Source organism: Myodes glareolus, chromosome 13 (genome assembly GCF_982192425.1).
Source record: "Myodes glareolus chromosome 13, mMyoGla1.1, whole genome shotgun sequence".
NCBI lineage: Eukaryota > Metazoa > Chordata > Mammalia > Rodentia > Cricetidae > Myodes > Myodes glareolus.
The window spans coordinates 51836460-51858495 of NC_142038.1; the positions used below are offsets into that span (position 1 = coordinate 51836460).

Genomic DNA, 22036 nt, shown 5'->3' on the forward strand with positions numbered 1-22036 from the left:
AAGGAGGCCTAGTAGCAGTCGGCTTGGTTTACCCCAAATACGAAACATAGAGTTCAACAATCTCAACTAGTCAGACAGCTTTTGAGACAGGCTCTTATTTGTTCTGGGCTGTCCTCAGCCCTTCAGTGTAGCCAAGCACGATCTCAACTTTCTGATCGTCATGCCTCTAGAATCTGGAATAGCTCAGAGATCCGCCTGCCTCTGCCTCCTGAGTGCTGGGATTAGAGTGTGCCACCACTGTGGGCTTTCTTTTTCTTTTCTAAAACACAGTTTTGCTCTGCAGCCCTGGCTGCCTGAAACTCCCTCACTAGACCAGGCTGGCCTTGAACTTGCAGGGATCAGCCTGCCTCTGCCTCCTAGGTGCTGGGATTATGTGTGTGCCACCATATCTGGCTCTAACTAGTTTTATTCTTCTTCATTTTTTTAAAGATTTTTATTTATTTATTATTATTATAATTATTGTTGTTGTTGTTGTTGTTGTTGTTTTTTCTGACAAGGTTCTCTGTGTAGTTTTGAAGCCTATCTTGGAACTTCCTCAGTAGACCAATCTGGCCTCAAACTCAGAGATCCGTCTGCCTCTGCCTCCCGAGTACTGGGATTAAAGGCATGTGACACCACCACTCAACTTTAGATTTTATTTTTATTTTTAACTATGTGTTGTGCTAGACAGTTAATTGTCAATGTGATACAAGCTAGTGTTTTCTGAAAGGAGAGAACCTTAACTGAGAAAATGTTTCAATAAGATCCAGTTGTAGGGCATTTTCTTGATTAATGATTGATGGGCGAGGGCCCAGCTCATTGTGGTGCCAACCCCGGGTTGGTGGTCCTGGGTTCTATAAGAAAGCAGGCTGAGCAAGCCATGGAAAGCAAACCAGTAAGCAGCACTCCTCCATGGCCTCTGTACCAGCTCCTACCTCAAGGATCCTGTCCTGCTTGAGTTCCTATCCTGACTTCTTTCAATGATGAACAGTGCTGTGGACATGTAAACTGAGTGAACCCTTTCCTCCCCAACTTGCTGTTTTGGTGTTTTGTTCCTCAATAGAAACTCTAACTGAGAGGTGTGTGTACGGACCCATGTGTGTGGGGTTGTGCAAATGAGTGCAGTGCCCTTGGATGCCTCTGGCATTGGTGCTCACTCATAAGTGACTTTTAAACACAAAGCAAAGAAAACCAGCCCACAAGTCACAATCCCAGGGAACCTAGACAACAATGAGGACCCTAAGAAAGAGAAACATACATCTAATCTACATGGGAAGTAGAAAAAGACAAGATTTCTTGAGTAAATTGGGAGCATGGGGACCATGAGAGAGGGTTGAAGGGGTGGGGAGAAGCAGGGAGGGGAGCAAAGAAAAATGTAGAGCTCAATAAAAATCAATTAAAAAAGAAAGAGTAGTGTTCCAGCTTTGCTTCTCTGCTGCTGTGAGGAACGCCGTGACCGGGAACAACTAGGGAAGCAAAGGGTTAATTTCATCTAACCCTTCAAAGTCAGGGTTCTTCTGTGAGAAAGGATGGGGCAGGAACTTGAGTAAAAAACCATGAAGGAATGCTGCTTTTGTCTTGCTCCTTGGCTCATGCTCAGCTAACTTTCTTACGGAGCCAAGCCTGGCTGCCTAGGGATGGTGCCACCCACAGTGGGCTGGGCCCCCCCTGCATCAACACAGTCTCTCACAGACATGGCTACAGGCTCCCTCTTTCCCAGTGACTCCAGGTTGAGTTAAGTTGATAATAAAAACTAACAGGCCATCTCTCCAGCCCCTTGACTGGGTTTCTAGAAACTATATGTCTGTGTGTACATAGATAATACACACTCACATACATATTTATATGTACATATATATATCTTTTACTCTACGCATCAAACTATAAAATTATTAGAAAATAAACTTGTGGTAAAGTGCATATCATTTTGTGACCTATCATGTATGTGAACGGAGAATATTAATTTGCATACACGTGTAGGCATGTCTGTGTGCTGAATGTGTAAGCTGTGCTCAGGAGCGTGGGTGTTTGTGTCAGACTGTGGGGCTTTCTGTCAGACTGAATTTTCTATGAGAGGCTATTATGGTGTAGCTTATCCTTCATGTTTTCTTCCTTCTTTTTCCTTTTTTCTTTTCTTCTTCTTCTTCTTCTTCTTCTTCTTCTTCTTCTTCTTCTTCTTCTTCTTCTTCTTCTTCTTCTTCCTCCTCTTCCTCCTCCTCCTCCTTCTCCTCCTTCTCTTCCTCCTCCTTCTGGAACAGGGTTTCTCAGTGTTGCCCTGGCTGCCCTGGGACTTGCTCTGTAGATCAGGCTAGCCTCTGTTTTCCTAGTGCTGGATTTAAAGCATGTGCCACCACAGCTGGCCTCTTCATGTTTTTTTTTTGGCAGGATGTTGACACAGATACTATGGAGAGATGATGGTCTCTTTGACTGAGTGCTGACCTCTGGGATTCTGGCAATCAAAACTGTCTGGAAGAAGTGATACTATGTAACTTCTGAGGCTAGCTCCTAAAACACCATCCCCTTTAATGCCTTGTTCGGGTGGAATGCTTGTAGTTGGATTTTTCTGTCCCACTAGTCAGCTCCCAAATCATGGCAGGAAGACTTATTAATTATAAAAGCTCAGCCGATAGCTAGCTCTTATATCTTAACCAATTTGCTTTAACCTCTGTGCTGCCCCGAGGCTCGTTTACCTCACCTGTGCACTGCCCATTCTGCAAGCTCTGCATCTCATGGTGTCTCCACCCTTCTTCTTCCCAGTGTCCTCTGTGCCTGGAAATCCTGCCTAGCTATTGGCCATTCAGCTTTTTGTTAAACCAATGGGAGTGACACATCTTCATAGTATACACAAAGATTATTCCACAACAGATGCTAGTTTTGTGAAACAGCCTCCAATCTGTAGGAAGGGCGCTATGATGTGAAAGTTTGTCCTCTCTATTGAAACTTATTTACCATTGTAATGGCATTGAGAGGCGGGGTCTAGGGAATTACTAACGCTTTTATTGATAGAGTGGACTAGTCACTCTATCAATAAAAAGTTACAAAGCAAGTCCACCCCTCCTGCCTTGCTCATTCACACATATTCATTACCTTTCCACTTGAAGGAATGATGCAGTCTGGAGGTCCTCACTATACATCACCTCTTCATTTTGAACTTTCAGCATCCAGAACCATGAGTTAAGTAAATTCCCACTCATGACAAACGATCCAGTCTGTGGTATTCTGTTATAGCAATGGAAGATGGATTTAAGAGCTACTTGGAGAAGTTTGTCAGTGTCCTGGGTGACAGCACCTGCTGAGACTCCGAGCAACAGCCAGCGCTAACTGCCAGCCCCATGATTGAACATCTTGCCTTTGTCATGCCATCCAAGTTGGCAATGCATGGAATAGGGTTGATGTTTCTCTGTTGCCTCCTGCCCAAACTGCTAAATAAATTATTGTTGTTTTAAGACACTCAGTCAGAGGATGCTTTCTCATGCTGCAGTGAGCAACTCGAACAGGGCTAAAGCTGTGTCTGTCCTTGGCGTGCGTGCATCCTGCAATTCCAAGCCTCTGCGGGCGCCCGCAGGCGGTGCATTTTGTCAGATGTCTGTGGTTATGAATAGCTGTGTGGATGAAGTCCTTATGTTGACAGAGCCATGGTTCTTGGAGCTTTGCTTCAGCCTCAGTGGGATGTTGTTTGGGGAAAATACTTTGAAATCTTGTCTGTCTTCTGGGTTGCCTTTATTTTCAGTGCGTTCCCTTTGAACCAGAAAGGCCTATTTAGCTGAGAGCTAGTTCAGTTTAAATTTACTGACCTTCCTCTGGCTCCAGAGTCTTGGAGCTGCCAAAGCCTTCTCTCACGTAGGAGCCTGCTGTCAAGAAACCCTCACACCCCTTTCATAAGGACTCAAAATACTGTGCCGTTTTATCCCTCTTCCTGTTCTTTGAGGTCTTCAGCAATGCAGTTTCTGGGTTTCTGGGTATAGAAACTAGGATTAAATAGGAAACTTGGTTTTATTTTTACTTTTAATTATATTTATTCATTTAGTCGTGTGTACGTGCACACGTGTGTGGGCATGCTAGTACCACTCATGCGGGTGCAGGTCAGAGGATAACTTATTTTGGTTGTTTTTTTCTTCCTACCACATGGGTCCTCAGGACCAGACTCAGGCCTTCAGTGCTGGCAGCATGTACCTTTACCTACTGAACCATCTTGCTGGCCTGAGACTAGAATTCTTGACTTTCACCAATGAAGCTGGTGATACAGGCCCATGAGTGCCCAAGTCTGGGGAAAGGTCAGCTGCTTTTTACCCTGCCTTGGCTGGACCTACCTCTTCCAAGTTCAACCCAGGTGGTTGTGAATTCCAGTTCTTAACATGAGTGTTTCCCTTGGTCTTTTCTGGAATTCTCTTTAGAGTCCTGCTTCTCCATATTGGTTTTTCTGGGACCATTACCATCCTTGCATCAAGATACTTCCCAAAGTAGTACCCAAAAGCCACAGCTGGATGGCACATCTTTAAAGGGTTCAGAGATTTTGTTTCTGTGGAAATGGGAACAAAATCTTCCCCACTATCTCATAAGAGTGTGTGATACAGATAATGTATTTGAAGAGACATTGCTCAAAAAGGAATTAGGGGAGGAGGGGGCTGGAGAGATGGGGCAATGGTTAAGAGCATGTATTGCTATTATAGAAGATATGAGTTAGGCTCTTAGCACTCATATTGGGCAGCTCACAATTAATTGCTTGTAACTCCAGATTTTGGTGGGCACCTGCACCCATGTGCACACATTTACATACAAGCACACACACACATTTTTAAAAAAAAAATAAAATATTTTTTGAGGCTAGTTCTCTCTTTGGTCCTGACTGTCCTAGAACTCACCATGTAGACCAGGTTGGCCCCAAACTTACAGAGATCCACCTGCCTCTGCCTCCTGACAGCTGGTATTAAAGATGTGCACCACTATACCCAGCAAAATAAATCTTTTAAAAATCCAGGAAGGGGATTTTGGACAACTGCAGTACTAACAAACTGGGCTACAGTTTGAGCTCCTTGTGAATAGTATTGCAAAATGGCACTTGCTGGCTGTTTTGATTTGACCTTTTTACATTTCCATGACTGCTAACTGACCCTGAGCTCTTTGAGCTTAAGAACCCAGAAGGAGCAGTTCACAAACAACCACATCTCCACAGCCAACGCTGGATATAGCTTGGTGCTCACATTCAAGTGCACGAAAGGTCTAAGAACACAGAGGGGTTTCCTGGCAGCAGGATTGTGGTGAAAGGTTCCCTCAAGCTGGGTGTGGCGGCTTATGTCTATATTCTTCAGCCTCTCCGAAGGGAGGAGGATTGCAAATTCAAGGCCAGACTGCATACCCAGTTAGTACCAGTCCATCTAGGGCTATAAAATGAGATTCTGTTTCAAAAAATACAAATAAACAAACACATCCCCTTGTATCATTACTTTTCTCTTGCTGAGACAAGTACCTGATAAAAGCAGCTAAAGGCAGGAAGGATTTATTCTTGTTTGTGTGGGTCTTAGTTTGCTGTCCTTTATGGTGGTATGACAATAGGAACATGAGGAGGCTGGTCACATTTTGTCTCCAGACAGGAAGTAGAAAGAGATGAACGTTGATACTCCTCTCATTTTCTCCTTTGCATTCAGTTTGGGTTCCCTGCCCCCAGAACAATGCTGCCCACATCCACAGTGTGTCTTCTGACTTTAAACACTGTGGTAGTAATAAAAGGCCTCCCCCATACTTGAAAGACGCCCATGTCCACATACTATGTTAAACTCTGCTGAAACTTAACTGAGCCATAGAAAGAAAGCCCCCAGGCTCAGCTAATGACTCTGTGAAATTTAGCTAGGCCATAGAAGGAAAGTCTGCCCGGCCCAGCTGATGCTAAAACAGGGGTTGCAGACCCACTGACTAGGCTGAGGAGAGGGAGTACCCCACCCCCAAGGCATTCTATCGAAACTGTCAACTTGCTGCAGGGTTCTCTATCTAGCTTTGTGGTTTTTCGGGGAAATTCAGGAATAAACATGGGGCCATTCCTGGGGTGAGCTAAGCCCGCCAATTTGGGAACCAATGAAATGCTTGTTGCTATGCAGCCTCTTATGTAACTCTTAAATCCCTATAAATACATAATGTGCCTTCAGCCCAGCATGCTCAGTAACTTGGTTGCTGTAGCATCCACAGGCGCCTGTGTATCCAATAAACTACCTCGTGCTTTTGCATCCAGTGGATTGGTTCTGGTTCTTGAGTGGAGAACTCCCCGATAGACTCCTCTCTGAGGATCTTTCAGTTTGAATGTAATTGGCTCCCATAAACTCATAGGGAGTGGCACTATTAGGAGGTGTGACTTTGTTGGAGTAGGTATGGCCTTGCTGGAGGAAGTGTGTCACTGTGGAGGTGGGCTTTGAGGTTTCATATATGCTCAAGCCACACCCAGTGTCTCAGACCACTTCCTGTTGCCTGCATATTAAGATGTGAAACTCTCAGCTACTTCTCCATGTTTGCCTGCATGCTGCCACTTCCCACCATCACGACAATGGACTGAACCTCTGAAACTGTAAGCATACCAATGTAAAAGTGTTTTCCTTTGTAAGAGTTACTGTGGTCATGGTGTCTTTTCACTTCAATAGAAACCCTAAGACAAACACCTTTAGAGATACATTAGAGATACATCCAGAAATTGATAGCCTAGATGATTCTTTTTTTTTTTTTTGGTTTGTTTGTTTGTTTATTTATTTATTTATTTATGTTGTACACAATATTCTGTCTGCATGTATGCCTGCAGACCAGAAGAGGGCACCAGACCTCATTACAGATGGCTGTGAGCCACCATGTGGTTGCTGGGAATTGAACTCAGGACCTTTGGAAGAGCAGGCAATGCTCTTAACCACTGAGCCATCTTTCCAGCCCCAACCTTGATGATTCTAAGTCATGTGAAGTGGATGATGGAGAGTAACTGCCACATCCCCCCAAGATGCTGAGTAGTATTGGCCCTGAGTTAGCCATGTCACTAGCAGGGTAAACAGCAGGCACTCTGCAGTGTGCTGTAAAGCTCCTGCTGGCAGCATAGGTATCAAATGTCGTTCTCACTTTACCTTTTGGTTTTCTGAAATAGACTGTGTAGCTCAGATTGATTTCAAATCTGTGATCCTACTCCCTCAGCCTCCTGTGCTGAAATCCAATCTATTATTCCCAGCTTTAAATGCATTTTTGACTTGCAATATTTTTGACTTACTAAGGCAGTGTGACACAAGGTGGCATTATTCCTGGGTTCACCTTCTCTCACTGGTCTCCTGAGTTTGCCATAGGAGAGTAAGCTGTTGTCTGTTTTTTCTTGTCTGGAACCCAAGGGAATGTTTTATCATTTCTCATTAACTGGCACTGCCCACTCAACTACTTCTCAGGAGTTCATTCTCCCTTCTTAGCTACTACCCAAGGCTTTGCTCAGTGACTATAAAGTCAATTTCCCATCTGATTGACATAAACATAATTAAGAAAGTAAATTGAAAGCTGGAAGCTCACCTAATATGTGAAGGAGAGAAAGGAATTCCAGAAATAAGTTTATTGTTATCATCTTGGGGAATATTTGCCATTTGAGGACATTGATGACTTGGATTACTTTTTTCTTCACTCACAAATGGCCTAGAATTCCCTGTAACTATCTTATTAGTCAGGTTTGATGGGTCTGTACATGTGGTATAGTACCAAGAAAACATGACTTCGAAGGTACCCCATCTACTTGGAATCCTCACTTCTAGCATTTTCATTCTATAACCTTGTATAAATCCTTTATTCTATCGTAGTTAAAGTTGTCAACTTGACACACACGGGAATTGGGAACCCCAGTAGAGGAACTGCCTCCAGCAGACTGACCCATGGGTATGTCTGTTTGGCATTTCCTAGTTTGGCAGTGGAAGGAGGGCCCAGACCACAGTGGGCAGTAGCATTCTTAGGAAGGTGACCTGAGCTGTACCAGAAAGGTAGCTAAGCATACCGGAAAAAGACAGAGAGTGAGCGGTAGCTCTCACCTGTCTTTGCTTCAGTTCTTGCCTAAGCTCCTGGCCTGACTTTGTTGGATGAACTCATAACCTGTAAGTCAAATAGGCCCTTTCTTCTCCAAGTCGCTTTAGGTCAGTATTTTCTCACAGCAACAGAAAGCAAACTAGAACATTCTCTTTGAGCTTTGCTTTATTTTTAGGGAAAGAGGACAGCAATTCTAATCTTGTGAAATTATTGTGAGTGTGCATCACTCGGCAAATATATATTCCGTGGTATGGCAAGATTAGAAATGCACTGACCTATCTTTAAAATAATTTATTTTTAAAAAAAAACACACTCAAAAGATAATTCTATAAAGCGAGTGACTTACAGGTGCTCTATTTTGCATGAATTTTTCAAAGGACTATTTATTGCTTGAGATTCAATTTGTGTCATAAACTGAGTCATAACTTCGTGATTTATATTTACCTCCCACCCCCTCAAGTTTCTTTCTGAAGATCTTTACGCTAGAAAGAAATTACAATCTTGGGAAATTAAGCAAGAAACTGAAGTTCTAGGTGAGAAACAAGACAGACCCACGGGTATCTCTTTTTAGACACTGCTCCCAGCGGAGGGACAAGAACAAACTTCAACATTAGGGCGGAGGGAGACGCTAGGGGCGGGGCGAGACGCTAGGGGCGGGGCTTAGCAGCAGGGGAGGGCGGGGCTAACAGTGCAGCGTGGGGCGTGAACTGCCGGAGGCTGTTCTGGCAGGTTACCATTGGGCAAGACTAAGGATGACGTGTTAGCCACGCGTCTTCAGGTTCAGGCAGCCGCTGCCGCCGCGTTTGCGCACGAGGAGCTGGTTGCCGCTGCAGCCGCCTGGAATTGTGGGGCTTGTGTCTGCCCCTCGGCTGCGGTGGAAAGCCGAAGGTAGGGGAGGTGGGGGCCCCGGGCCCTGGAGCGGGACGCAGGGCGGACGGTACCGGCCTGGCTTCCTGCCGTTAGCGGCCTCGTCCCTGCCGCACTCCCCGCACCCTCCCACAGTGTTCCGGGTCCCACCACATCCATCTCAGTGCCTCGCGGGCGAGACGTCCAACTGCGCCCTAGGCTGGCAGCCCCTGTGCTCTGTCATTTTCCACTTAGCGACGCAGTGAACCCCTCCAGCGCCAGAAGAGGGGGCAGTGGCTTTGGACTGCACATCTGTTTTGAGTTTCCATCTTTAGTCTCCCCTTTCGGCCTCAGTTTTCCCACATCTGTCCAAAGAAGTGGGTGAATTAGGTGTTGCTCTCAGAGATACATCCAGAGTTGACATTGTGGTAATTGGTCGACCTCCCGAGTCTCTTGACATGAAATCGTCTCCTACCCCCTTATTATTATATCTCTCCTTTTACGTGTTTTCCTTTGCACTGGTAGATGTAAAACTTGCCTTTAACGCACAGGTAATAAGGTTGTGGATTTGGTTGTGATTTCAAATTACTTTGTGCTTAATCTTTAGGGTTCTCCCAGGAACTTTAGACAAAGTAGTGTGTGGGCACCTGCTCACATCTCAGGTGTTTCCTTTCAGGTGATCTTTTGATGGGAAAGGACTGGATTCCAGAAATTTCCTTTATCCAGAAATTAGATGCCTTTATATATTGACGAGGGCTGGAGATTAGCTCAATTGATGAAGCCCTGGATTCGATTCCTACCATCGCATAAACCAGGCGTATATATACGCTATAGTGTATGTTTATAATCCCAGCACTAAGGAGAAGCATCAGAAGTTTCAGTGTCATCCTTAGCTACACAAAATTCCAGTTCGGCCTGGAAGACTTGAGACCCTTTACGTATCTAATCTCTCCGACCCGTATGTAAGATCAGTTTCTAAATGCATTTATAATGCTTGGCTTACATTCAAATCCAGCTGGCTCTCCCAAACTCAAACAAAACAAAACTACAGACTGCTTTGCGGGAATGATTAGATTATCTCACGATAGGTAGACAGGAAGAAAATGAATCCTTCGTGTTTCGTCGAAGAAACTGATACATTTCCAAATACTAACAATAATTGTTTTGGGAGTGTGAGAGATTGTGGGTGTGCACAAGCCTTTTTAGCTTTACATTCAAAAAAAGTTTTTCTTTCTGATATATAGACAGATTTAAAGATTAGATAAAATTTTAATGGAAACCATAATGTAATATTAGGATTTGCTATTTGTGTAATATGGGTCAGAAATTGGTCGGCGTTTTCCACTGGGACTTGGCTCTTGGATACTTAAGATGTTGCTGCCATACCAGATTTATCATTACCTTTTATTCAGGTAGTAAATTCAGTCAGTATTAATGCATGTGTTGTTTAAGTGAAACGGGCAATAGAAAAGACTGCATATTTTGCTGATAATGGGAATGGAGAGTGTGTTAGTAGGCACATGACAGCTCAGAAATAAAAATTGCATGGTATTTGATGTTGTTTTCTTCCTCTTTCCTGTTGTTTTTTTGAAGGCTGTTTCATCTCTACTGAGGCCAACTTTGAGCCCCAGTTTGTCTCATGACAGGGAAAAAGGCCAATTAAGTGAAACTGAAAAATAACAAAATGGATTTTGAAATAACAAACACACTAGAGCCTCCAATTTCCCTCTCCTGTTCTCCTTTCAGTGGTGTGTGTAGGTGTTGCCTTGGGGGCTGTAGGTGGGCATTATCTGAGTGATATGGCTACTGTCCAAAGCAGCTTTGAAAAAATCTATACCCAGAAATGATTTTTGGAGATTAGTCTCATTAACATCTGACACTATTTCTTTTTTTCTAAAAACTCTTCAAGTGGCATATGGCTATAAAACCTTGACACTGGCCTGTTTTCAGATGAATTATTATTGTTGTTGTTTTGTTTTGTTTGAGAAGGATCTCATTTGCAGCCTTGACTGTCCTGAAACTCAATATATAGACCAGGTTGACTCAAACTCAGAGATCCTCTTGAGTGCTGGGACTAAAGGTGTTCACCACCACCTGCCTCCACTCTCTCTATCCTTAAATAAAACTATTATGGAGGCTGTCTTCTAGTCCTTGAGAAAGCCTTTCTTCAGAGAAACAATTTAAATGTTCTATTTTGGTTTTGTTTTTTAAAAATGACGCTGTCTCTTTTGTAGCCTAGAATAGCCCTAAACTTGCTGGGTAGCCTAGGTTGGCCCCAAACTTGTGACCTTTCTGCTTCATCCTACCAAATGGGTGAATGATGTTTTTTTGTGGGGTTTTTTGTTTGTTTGTTTGTTTTTTGAGATAGACATAATGGGTTTTTGGAGTGTGGCAAACAGGAGTTTTAAAGTTTACCATTTATTGGCCATATGACCATGGACAGTTTTTCACTGCTTAAGATGGGAATATTATTTAAAAGGATGGTTACATGCCAACCAATGTAAGGGAAGTTTTTTGAGCTTGCTTTTTTTTTTTTTAAATACCAGAGCTCAAACCTTATGACCTTGTGCATGGCAGACACACTCTACAACTGAATCACACCCTACTTTGAACATTTACTGTTAATGAGAAAATTTAGAGCATGGATATCTATAAAGGTAGATGCTTTTTGATTCTTTTTCATGTTTGTATATTTATACACTGGCTTTATCCTACTTGAAACTATTATGGCGCCATCTGCTAGCCCTTGACTCAGCCTCTCTACAGAGAGCCAGTCTGAACACTTTTTAAAGTTGTTTGAAGTCAGGTTTCTCTGTAACTTTGGGGCCTGTCCTGGAACTAGCTCTTGTAGACCAGGCTGGCCTCGAACTCACAGAGATCCACCTGCCTCTGCCTCCTGAGTGCTGGGATTAAAGGTGTGTGCCACTACTGCCCGGCTAAATCTGAATTTTACAATGGTTGTCCCTTGGCTGTAGGAGCCTAAGAATTTTGCTAGGGGCCCCCGCTGGTGTTTTTTCATGCTCTGTAGCACAGACATCTCTAGTTTCTAGATTGGGTGTCAATTTGGAGACCCATCCTTATGGTGCTAATCTTTTCTCTTTCTGAGCGAGGATAAATACTTGATCCTTTTCTGAGTTGGCCTTAAGCTTCAAGCTTTAGTTCTCATAGTAGACAGCTTCATATTTTAATTACATGTGATCTGAAGAGGAAATAGTCTGCCCTCTGTTTTTTTATTTCATTTATGGATTTTCCTCTTATAGCCTGTTATTCAGATGTTGGGCCCTTCTAGTTCATGTCATCCGCAATAATAGTTTATCTTTGGGACAAAAGGTTTATAAAAGACTCAGGTTGCTGAGGTGCATGGGTTCTTCTTGGCTTGTGAGGAGTCTCGACACTGTCACTTGTGCAGACTTGTTCCTGGAGTTAGGAGACTCCAGTGGACGGGAACCTTCAGGTTCCAGCAGCCGCAGGTCGTTTCATTTCTGATGCCGTGATAAGTGACAAGCTACCCTGCAAGAGCAGCTTCTGGGAGAAAGGTTCATTTTGGCTCACAGTTCTGAGTAAAAGTCCTCCATCTGGGGCAGTTGAGACAGAAAATTGAAGTCGCATATCTGCAGTCAAGAGTAGAGAGAAATGAATGCTTTCTTGCTTACTTGCTCAGCTCACTCTTCACTGATCATGGTCCAGACCATGAGATGAGTGTTGTCTGTAGGAGGCCAGAGATCTCTGTGTTTACAGATAAGCACTAGGGGATAGCCTGGTGACCTTTACTCTGTCAGTGTGGCTTGATACTTTTCGGATATCAGACCCTCCCCAGACTCTTATTGTAAATTTTCTTTCCCCCAGCCGATCTACAGAAACTACCTTCATGGACTTTATGAAGAGTTTCAATATAGTCACATTTGATACATATTTAGCTGACCTTGTTCTTCAGAGAGATTATATATGCTTTGTTGTGAATGCAGGATTGAGTTAATTATCACCAGAATATGTTTTTCACCAAGTTGTCCTGTGCTTAAATACGCCTAAAATAAAACCACTTGGAGCCGGACTCCAGAAGTTTAACACCAGCCACTGAGTTGTGTTGAACCAAACTGCCTTCTTGCCTTCTGGGAATTGTCACTCTGCCGTCTGGAGGTCATAGAGAATGTGAGTTGTCCACATTCAGAGTGAATCTTGCCACATCTTAACCCAATTAAGAAAATTCCTCCTGCACCTGGAGAGATGGCTCAGTGGTTAAGTGTTTGCTGCTCTTGCTTAGAACCTGAGTTTGATTCTCTCAATCAGTTATGGTGGCTCACAACTGCTTATAACTCCAGTTCCAGGGAGATCCTATGCCTCTGGTAGTCAGGTGCCTATTCCTACACATACGCACACACAATTAGAAATAATAAAGGGAGTGGAGAGACAGTTTAGTAATTAAGAGCACTGGCTGTTCTTCCAGAGGACCTAGGTTAAGTTCCTGGCACACTTGGTGACTCACAACCATCTGTAACTCTAGTTCCAGAGGATCTTATCCCTTCTGATTTTGGAGAGCACCAATCAAGCACATACATACATGTAGGCAAAACACCCATACACATAAAATTAAAAAAAAAGCTTTAAAGAAAGAACAAAATTCCTTCCCACTCATGCTCACAGGCCAACCTGATATAGGCTGTCCCTTATATTCCATGGTGATTCCAATTCTGCCAAGCTGACAATGAAAACTGTCACACACACACACAGCTCATAGACAAGGGTGTGGTTATGCTGGCTGTCCATCTTCCCTAGCAGCAAGTATTCTTAACTGCTAAGCCATCTTTCCCACCCTTGACTTTGACATTTAGATGTTTATAAAATAGACATTTATGTTTTACTTATGAATGTTCTTGGTATTTCAAAACAGAAGCTGTTCTTTTTAAAGTTGATGGTGACTGTTGCCTTTAAGATGGACAAGCTGGGCAGTGGTGGTGCACGTCTTTAATCCAACACTTGGGAGGCAGAGGCAGGCAGACCACCCCCTGGCAGCATATTTTTATAATCCCAGCACTTGGACTCTGAGGTGGGGGAGGGTCATGAGCTGCAGGTCAGCCTGGAACTTTATTTCCAAACTTCAGAACAATGAAAGCAGGCTGCTTTCTTAAAGTCCTTATGCTAGTAAGAGAGTTATAAAAGAAAAGAAATGGCAGTAGAGGAGGAGGTGGGAGAGGCAATTCTACTTGGGCTCCTCCAAAGAGACTAGAATTGCCTTTGTTCTTATTGTCTGTATTCTAAACGTTGGACTTCCGAGGTGTTTTGATTTGCCATCTGCTCTGCTGGTGCTCTGTGGGCCGTCTGCTTTCACGACTGAGTCTGTTTTCCCAGACTGAACATTGGAATCTCTGGGTAGTTACTGTCTGATGCCCAGGTTGCATTTCATATCCTCAGGGAAATGGAGAGGGGCATGCTTCTGAGGTCTGCTCCCTGGCCAGGAAGCTCACCAAGGAGTTCATCCTCACTGACAAAAGGAGTAGCACAGTTGGTGACCCGATCTTCACGTGTAGGTCGTCCTCTGCTCTCCCAAGTCATTTGCCCCTTCTGCTTTGTATGTTCAAGAGTTCTAGAACCTGAAGGAAGAACTTGGCATGCACCTGAAAGGTATGGTGAGGACTTTAAAATGGACGTTTCATTTTATAGTTGAAAATGACCTTGAGCTTTTAAAAGCTTTTTTTGATTCCCCTGCCTCTATATTTTATCCTCTAAAATATTGGGATTTTCAGGTGTGTCACAGTGGCTACTGTGCTGGGATCAAACCCAGGACTTGAGTGTCTGGGCAAATACTCTACCAACTGAACTACATCTGCAGCTCTGCTTATGTTTTTGTGGATTTGTTTTTGGGGGTCAGCAGTCAGGCGATACTTCTCTAGTGCTTTATTACCCAATGCATCAATTTTGCAATTGATGGGCTCTTCTTTTATTGATGACAAACTAAGCCCCAGGGAAATTAGATGAGCCATATACCTTTTAAAAAAACTACTTGCATTAGTGGGACTCTCCTGCTATTGAAAGCCAGGATACAAGCCAGGGGCCAACAGAGGGTGACCAAAGAAATCAGTAGGGCTGTTGAGAGCATTGTAAAGAGGCAAGATGCTTTTGTGGTTAAAATCTTTGGGGACAGGAAAAAAAATCTGTGAGGAAGGGAAAGACCTGACTTTCCTTTTCCAAGACACGCCTCATCTATTATCTCGCTGTTGAGGGGTTCCTAATTATGCTAACTTGTTTTCTACTCACGTAGAAGTGTTTTCCTTCTTGTTCTTACCTCAGAGGAAATAAGATGTGAAGTCTTTCTCTGTATTAAAAATAAAACTCTGGCTAGACTGGCCTGGTAACCTAAGCAAATCTTGAATACATCTCTAAAACAGAAAGAAAGGAAGGAAAGAAAGAAAGAAGAATGAATGAATGAATGTATATTGGAACAATGTAAAAACACAGGCTTACTTGGGCCTGTGGTGTTATGCTAACTATTTGCTAGCTACCAGGTTTAAGTTATTTTCTGTAATCCTTAGTTTTGAGTCTATAGGAAGGGAATAACAGTACCTCCTTTTGTGGCTGTATTGAGAGAATAGAAATGAAAAGTGCTTCCTCCAGTACAGTGAACTGCTCTGCTCTCAGTAGTCAATAGGATGGGCCCAGGCTGGGTGATCCAGAGCCTGTATGGAGGACCTTCGACAGTGTATTCACCTTGCTTTCTCTTCTGCAGCCAGTCACAGCTTCCCTTTGGTTTCTGCGCTCATTTTTGGTCCTTGGTACAAGGCTAGGAAGGCATAGTAGTTTTGTATTGAAGTTGACTGTTTCTCTTTAAGATCTGTAGCTCATCTGGGTCTGGTGGCATGTACCTTTAATTCCAGTACTCAACGGGCAGAGGCAAATAGATCTCTGAGTTTGAGGCCAATCTGGTCTACATAAGTTAGTTCCAGAATAGCAAGGACTCCACAGAGAGATGCTACCTCAATATTCTCTCCCCCCAAAGAAATATTTATAGCTGAATTGGGTGTGCTGTCACATGCTTATAATCCTGGCACTGGGTAGGTGAAATGGGAGAATCAAGAATGTAGGGATGTCTTCTGCATAGTCAATTTGGGGCTATCTTGGGCTACATGAGGCACTGTTTTATAAAACCAGAACAGATCTGGTTGGTTGGCTCAGTTGTTTAGAGTATGTTGCTTATAAAACCAAAGCAATCAAAAGTTTTTTTAAAATTTTATTGAGATCTAAATTTTTCTCTGCTCCCCTCTCTGCCTCTCCCCTCCCTTCAACCCTCTCCCATGGTCCCCATGCTCTCAATTTACTCAGGAGATCTTATCTTTTTCTACTTCCCATATAGATTAGATCTATGTATGTCTCTCTTAGGATCCTCATTCAAACAAAAGTCTTTATAACTGATAGAATGGGAGTAGATAAAATGCCCCCGAAGCCATTTTTACTATACTCATCTCAAATCATATATATTTTTAAATTGAGCATTGTGATGATAGCCTATGCCTTGCTCTTCTGAATGAAATAGGGTGAAACCTCATTATTCTGTGGGAAGCAAATCTGATTTGATTTTAAAAATGGAATTAGAGAATTTTCAAGAAAATACCATTGTTTCAAATTTCTTGGCAAACCTCTGTGTTTTCTTTCTTACCATCTTATTGCTCTCTGTTTCCTAATACTGTGTTTCTCAGTCATTAAAGAAGCCATGTATTTCTTGCTTCTGATTTGCTGCTGCAAGTCTTCCTATACACAGTGCTGAGCAGTACACACATAGACCTGGATGCCTTCCATGACACCCACTGCTGTAAAGTTGTCTGGTGTTCCACGCCTATGGCTGATTCCCCTGTCTCACCACTTGAATTATACCCCTGAGCTGTCACCGGTCCCCTCTACTCCTGATAAACTGGTCTGTGTGGTGCATTGAGCATGCTGTATGCTTGCATCCCTGCCCAGTTTTTTTTTTTTTTTTCGCTAGAGTATTGTGGATGCCGCGCTTTATGCTGCAGAGCTGCCTTTGGTGAGCCCTATTAACTCCTCATCTGTATCCCATAGCAACACCTTGGTAATTGGATCCAGCACTCCTTATTCTGGTTAGTTACTTGTTCCTTATTGTACGAGCTACTCAAGGACGTGGGCTTTACTTTTATTTTGTGTGTCCTAGCATAATGCTGAGTACATTATAAACACCATGAATGCTGTTGAATTAATACATGAAAACCTGAGAACTGATCACTGTTGAAATTCCATTTCCTTAATGCCCAGCTACAGTGAGTTCATCATGCTTTATTCTATTCTTAAGCCCTTCAAATCCAAAGCTGGCTGATGACTGATTTCTTAGAATATGTCTTGTGCTTTTTTTATTTTTCTTTTTGAGACAGGATTTCCTTGTGTAACAACCCTGCCACCCTGAAACTCACTCTGTAGACTAGGCTGACTTTGAACTCAGAGATACACTGTCATTGCCTCCCAAGTGCTGGGATCAAAGGCTCATGCCAGGATGTCCACCCAGCTCATATCTTATGCTTTTTTGTTTTGTTTTGTTTTGGCTTGGTTTTTTGAGACAGGGTTTCTCTGTAGCTTTGGACCCTGTCCTGGAACTAGCTCTTGTAGACCAGGCTGGCCTTGAACTCACAGAGATCCACCTGCCTCTGCCTCATAAGTGTTCAAGTGTTGGGATTAAAGGTTTATGCTGCCACCACCCGGGGGCTTTTGGTTTTAGCTGGATTAGAAATTCCTTTAGAGATTGTGTTCTCTTTTCTTTTTGCTATTCATCCCTCAGCACAATTCCTTGCACAGAGATGGTGTTTGATAAAAGTTTGTTAATTCAGAATTACTGCTGTTTGGTCACTTTACGTATCTGTTCAGTTGCACAGTTTCTTTTGTCTTTCACTGGATAGGAGTCATCAACTTAGATATTTTCATGGTCAAGTCAGTAGGAAGCAGCAAAGGATGGTGGGTTTATGTCAGATTGGAGTGGGTTTTTTTTTTTTTTTGAGACAGTATTTCACGGTAGTTTTGGAGCCTGTCTCGGAACTAGTTCTTGTAGACCAGGCTGGCCTTGAACTCACAGAGATTCGCCTGCCTCTGCCTCCTGAGTGCTGGGATTAAAGGCACGCACCACCACCACGGGGCCGGCTCATTGGAGTGTTTAAGTGGTACATGATGGAAGCTGCTTGGTAACTTGTCATCGTCTTGGGTGACTGTGGTTCTCATGACCTCATCATCTCTTATTACAAGAAAAGCTAGAAATAGACATTTTTTTTTTTTTGGTACAGTCTCTAGGGCTTACCAAAGCCCTTCTTTGGTCTGTTTTTCACCTATAGGCTACCTGTTCCTGATCTTTGGGTAGAGACTAGAATTTATATATTTAGATTTTCCATAGCAGAATAAAAAGAGTAGAGGATATGACCTGGATGCTTTGGAGGGAGTTTTGGTGAAAGCCTGGCTTTGGTTGAGTGTTCTAATTTTTTATAGATAGTGACTTAGTCTCTTGGGCTGGTCTTGTAGAACATCACTTGGGTTCTGTGCTCCACTCACCCTGTATTCTGATTTTACTGGGTTATGAAAAGCAACTTTAAATATTAAATATTAAACCATGTGTATATGTTTGTCCCCTGTGTATGATATGTGTACATGAGTGCAGGTGCCCTCAGAGGCCAGAGGCATCTGATTTGTTGGAGCTGGAATTACAGGAAGTTTTAAGTTGTCTGATGTGGGTGCTGGGAACCTAACTCAGGTCCTTTGCAAACGCAATATGTGCTCTAACCACTGAGCCATCTCTCCAGCCCCCAAAGCAAGGTTTGAAAGATGGTGTCTCTGAGATGTATGTAAGTTTTGCTTTTTTGCCAGCCTTTGCTAAGGTGCATTTGACAGTTTTTGGACTGTAGTGTTCAGGCTGGTGTAGTGTAAGGTCCTGGGAACACTCTGCGAAGAGCTCTGCATGAGCAAATACATGAAGGAAGTACAATGTGTGAAATGATAGCCTAAATGTGGCTGGCTTAAGGTCAAAGCAATGTAGTACCCACTGGAGTTGGTACCTCCATTTTAGTCAGGCCTAAAATATGGTTAATATTTTATTATTTTCAAATTTTACTGCTTATGAAGGCCTTTCAAACATGTTATTTTTAAAAAAGACTTGCAAATATGTTATTTTATCTGATCCTTAGAGTGTCTTTATTTACATTTGAAAAACAGGGTTTGTAGAGTCTTTGAGGACCACAGCTGGTGCTGGGGCTCATCAGGCACCCGTACCTCGTATCTGCATACTTCTCTTTTCACTCTGGGGTCGCTCATCTTATTTTTCTGTGTTCCCAGAACTGTTTCAGCTGTGGTAGAAATAGAACCATTACATTATATTTCTGCTTTTATTTCAAGCCTTCCTAATTCAGGACTCTAAGTTCATTGGGCACTGGGGAGGAAGGGGTTAAGGAGTCCAGTCCTTCATTGTCAGGTGTGGTGAGACTAAGGCTCTGCTGCAGCAGTGTCTTTTAGGGGAGTTTGGATTGACAGCCTGCTTTCCTATTCTTTGCTGTGACTTATTGCTGCTATTAGGGAGAAGGCTTTGTTTCCAGGTTACAAATCTTTTTAGCAAAGAAGTAAGTAGGGATAGAATTGGAAGGACTCATGTAGTCCTTGGATATGCTGATTTAATCCTCCACAACCCAGAGAGAGGAAACATTGTAAAGTGTGCAAGATGGGTTTGGATTAATATCCTGACAACATATGGCTTGGCATGTAGGACATTCCTTGGGGACCCTCCTCTCTCTACACAGCTTTCCTTTGCTGGGTGGCCTCTTCCCATAGGTCCCTCCAGCAGCTATTGTACACCTGGGTGAACCATCAGCTTCCTAAACTTCAAACGCAAACCCAAATTTAAATGATGAAAGTCCTTTTACAGAAGGCAAAATAACCACCCTCAGAGTTTTAGTCACCCTTTGCTGCCCTTGAATTTGTGCAGGGTATTTACATCCATTAGAAACACCGGGTTATCTTTACTGACGGTCTCTTGAGAAATATATGTTATAAATCACCCTGCTCTTCATAACTCTGCCACTCCTGAGGTCAAGGGTGTGAAGGTCTCTGGAAACTCTGGGGATACATGAGCACCATGGTGGGAAGGCTCATTTGTTTCTGGGGCTCAAGTAGGAATCCTTGCTATGTAACCTCTGCTTGTTCTACTTGAATCAGGATTTAAAGCTTTCAAAGATGATGCTGTGCATTACTGACATAGCTGGGGGCTGGGGAGGTTCTTGTTGGGGCTTGTAGAGGTCATTCTCAGTTTGTGTGTGTGCGTTCTTCAGGGGTTAACCTCAGCTGTTATCAGAAGCTATTCACTTTTTTTTTTTTTTTTTTTTTTTTTCTTTTCTGTGTAGCCCTAGATGTCTTGGACCCTGCTCTGTGGACCAGGCTGGCCTTGAACCCCTGAGATTAAAGGCGTGCCAAACCTCCCATTCCCCTGCACCTACCCCACAGACAACTTTTTTTTTTTTTTTGAGTCAGGGTATTACACTGGGATCGGGGCTTGCCATTTAGCTTAGATTGGCTGGCGCTATCCTTGGGGATCTGTCTTTTTCTAACCCCCCCTTCTGGAAATAAGTGCACAGGCCACTAGGCCTGGCTTTTTGTGTGGGTACTTGGGATTAAATTGAGGTCTTCATGTGCAGGAGGCACTTTACAACTAAACTTATCTCCCCAGTCCTCAGCTTCTCCTCAGTTGTGAGGTGGGGCCATGCTGTTGTGTAGAGATGAACCCGCTGATAGCTTAGCTGTGACCCCTGCAGACTTAGCTGGTCACCCAGAATTTAGTCCCAGAGGGCTTCTGTAAACATTTGGAATAAAAACACATGAAGCAATAGTTCCAGTTAACAAACTTCAGGAACATGGTTACTAACGTTGATTTGTGTGAACAGGTAAGAACATTCTTTAAGTAATCAAAGCCAGAATTGCGCAGACTCAGCCAGCGCTTCCTTTTCCGAGGAGCTGCCAAGATGGCTGAAGCCGACCTTAAGTTCACCTACCCCAGCGTGGACCTGGATCAAGGGCTGGACATGCCCTGTGAGCCGTTCATGCAGCTGTCCAGCACCTTCTAGAGGCGGCACCTGTGGTGGAGCCAGCACTGAAGCGCCTGAAAAGGCAAAGAAGGAGGCGCCATCTGTGGAGAAACCCAAGGTGGGGAAGACCCACCTGAAGGACATGATCGTTCTGCGTAGGATGGTAGGCAGTGTGGTGAGCATGTAAAATGGCAAGACCTTAACCAGGTGGGAATCAAACCAGAGATGACTGGCCACTACCTGGGTGAGTTCTCCACCACCTATAAGCCCATGAAGCGTGGATGGCCTGGTATTGGTGCCACTCACTCCTCCCACTTCATCCCCCTCAAGTAGCTGATGCCAATAAAGATTCACATTAGGAGAAAAAAAATCAAAGTCAGCTTGCCTTTGGATGAAATCAAGACAAAGAATGGTGGCAAGCTTTTGGGTCATTGGATTGGATGTGCCCAGGTTCAAACCATTTTGCTAGCTGGGAGACTTCAAAGGTTATTTAACCGCTTTGCTCTTACTTCCTCATTTGCACCCCGCTGGAGTTTTCAGGTATATAGGTAGTAAGTAGGCACATGGTCAATGTATTGTACCATTGGCTCCCCTCTTCCCGTTTTTCTCTTCACTCCTCCCTTGTCCTTCAAGGGTGTATCTCATCTCACCAGTCTGTTAGGACCCCAGCTATTGTAGACGCCCACTTTTCTTCTCCAGTTCTTCACTTGTTCTTTGCAAAACATGGTCCATTTGTTACAGATTCTAGTAACAGATTCTGGTTCATCTGAGTCAGTTCCAGCCCAATATCCTTTATAGTTGTCATTTAGCTTACTGTTATTTTCTGAGCACCTGCTGTGTGTCAAGTTTGTTTGGCTACTAGGTGGTGGTAAATAAGACAGATGTGGTCTTTGTCCTCAGTAATATTTCTTACTCCTTCCTTAGATGGCTTACTTTTGATTAATCTTGCTTATTCTGTGTGGTTGTCTATGAATTTCCTCCTGAGAGGGCAATCTTCTCCTTAGTCTGAGGGGACAGTGCCTCTTTGTGTTACATGGGCTTTGCCTGCTGGCTTGCCTGCTCCCAAGAGATGAAAGCAGTGTGTTGAAGCAAAAGGAAAAAGCCCCCAGGGCCACTACTGCTTCAGCCACACATGTCCCACGAGC

General features: G+C 43.5%; 1 protein-coding gene across 3 annotated transcripts in view; it reads left to right on the top strand.

The window, feature by feature from the left end:
- The first annotated feature begins 8734 nt into the window (after positions 1 to 8734).
- Positions 8735 to 22036, top strand: part of Sil1 (SIL1 nucleotide exchange factor) — a 244442-nt gene continuing 231140 nt past the window's right edge. The window contains exon 1 of one of the 3 annotated variants that reach the window (XM_048442449.3): positions 8735 to 8886. The gene's annotated coding sequence lies outside the window, so the exon portion shown is untranslated. Of the gene's footprint in view, positions 8887 to 20906; positions 21010 to 22036 lie in introns of those variants that run through there. The other 2 variants (XM_048442448.3, XM_085699710.2) reach the window with 2 other exon arrangements.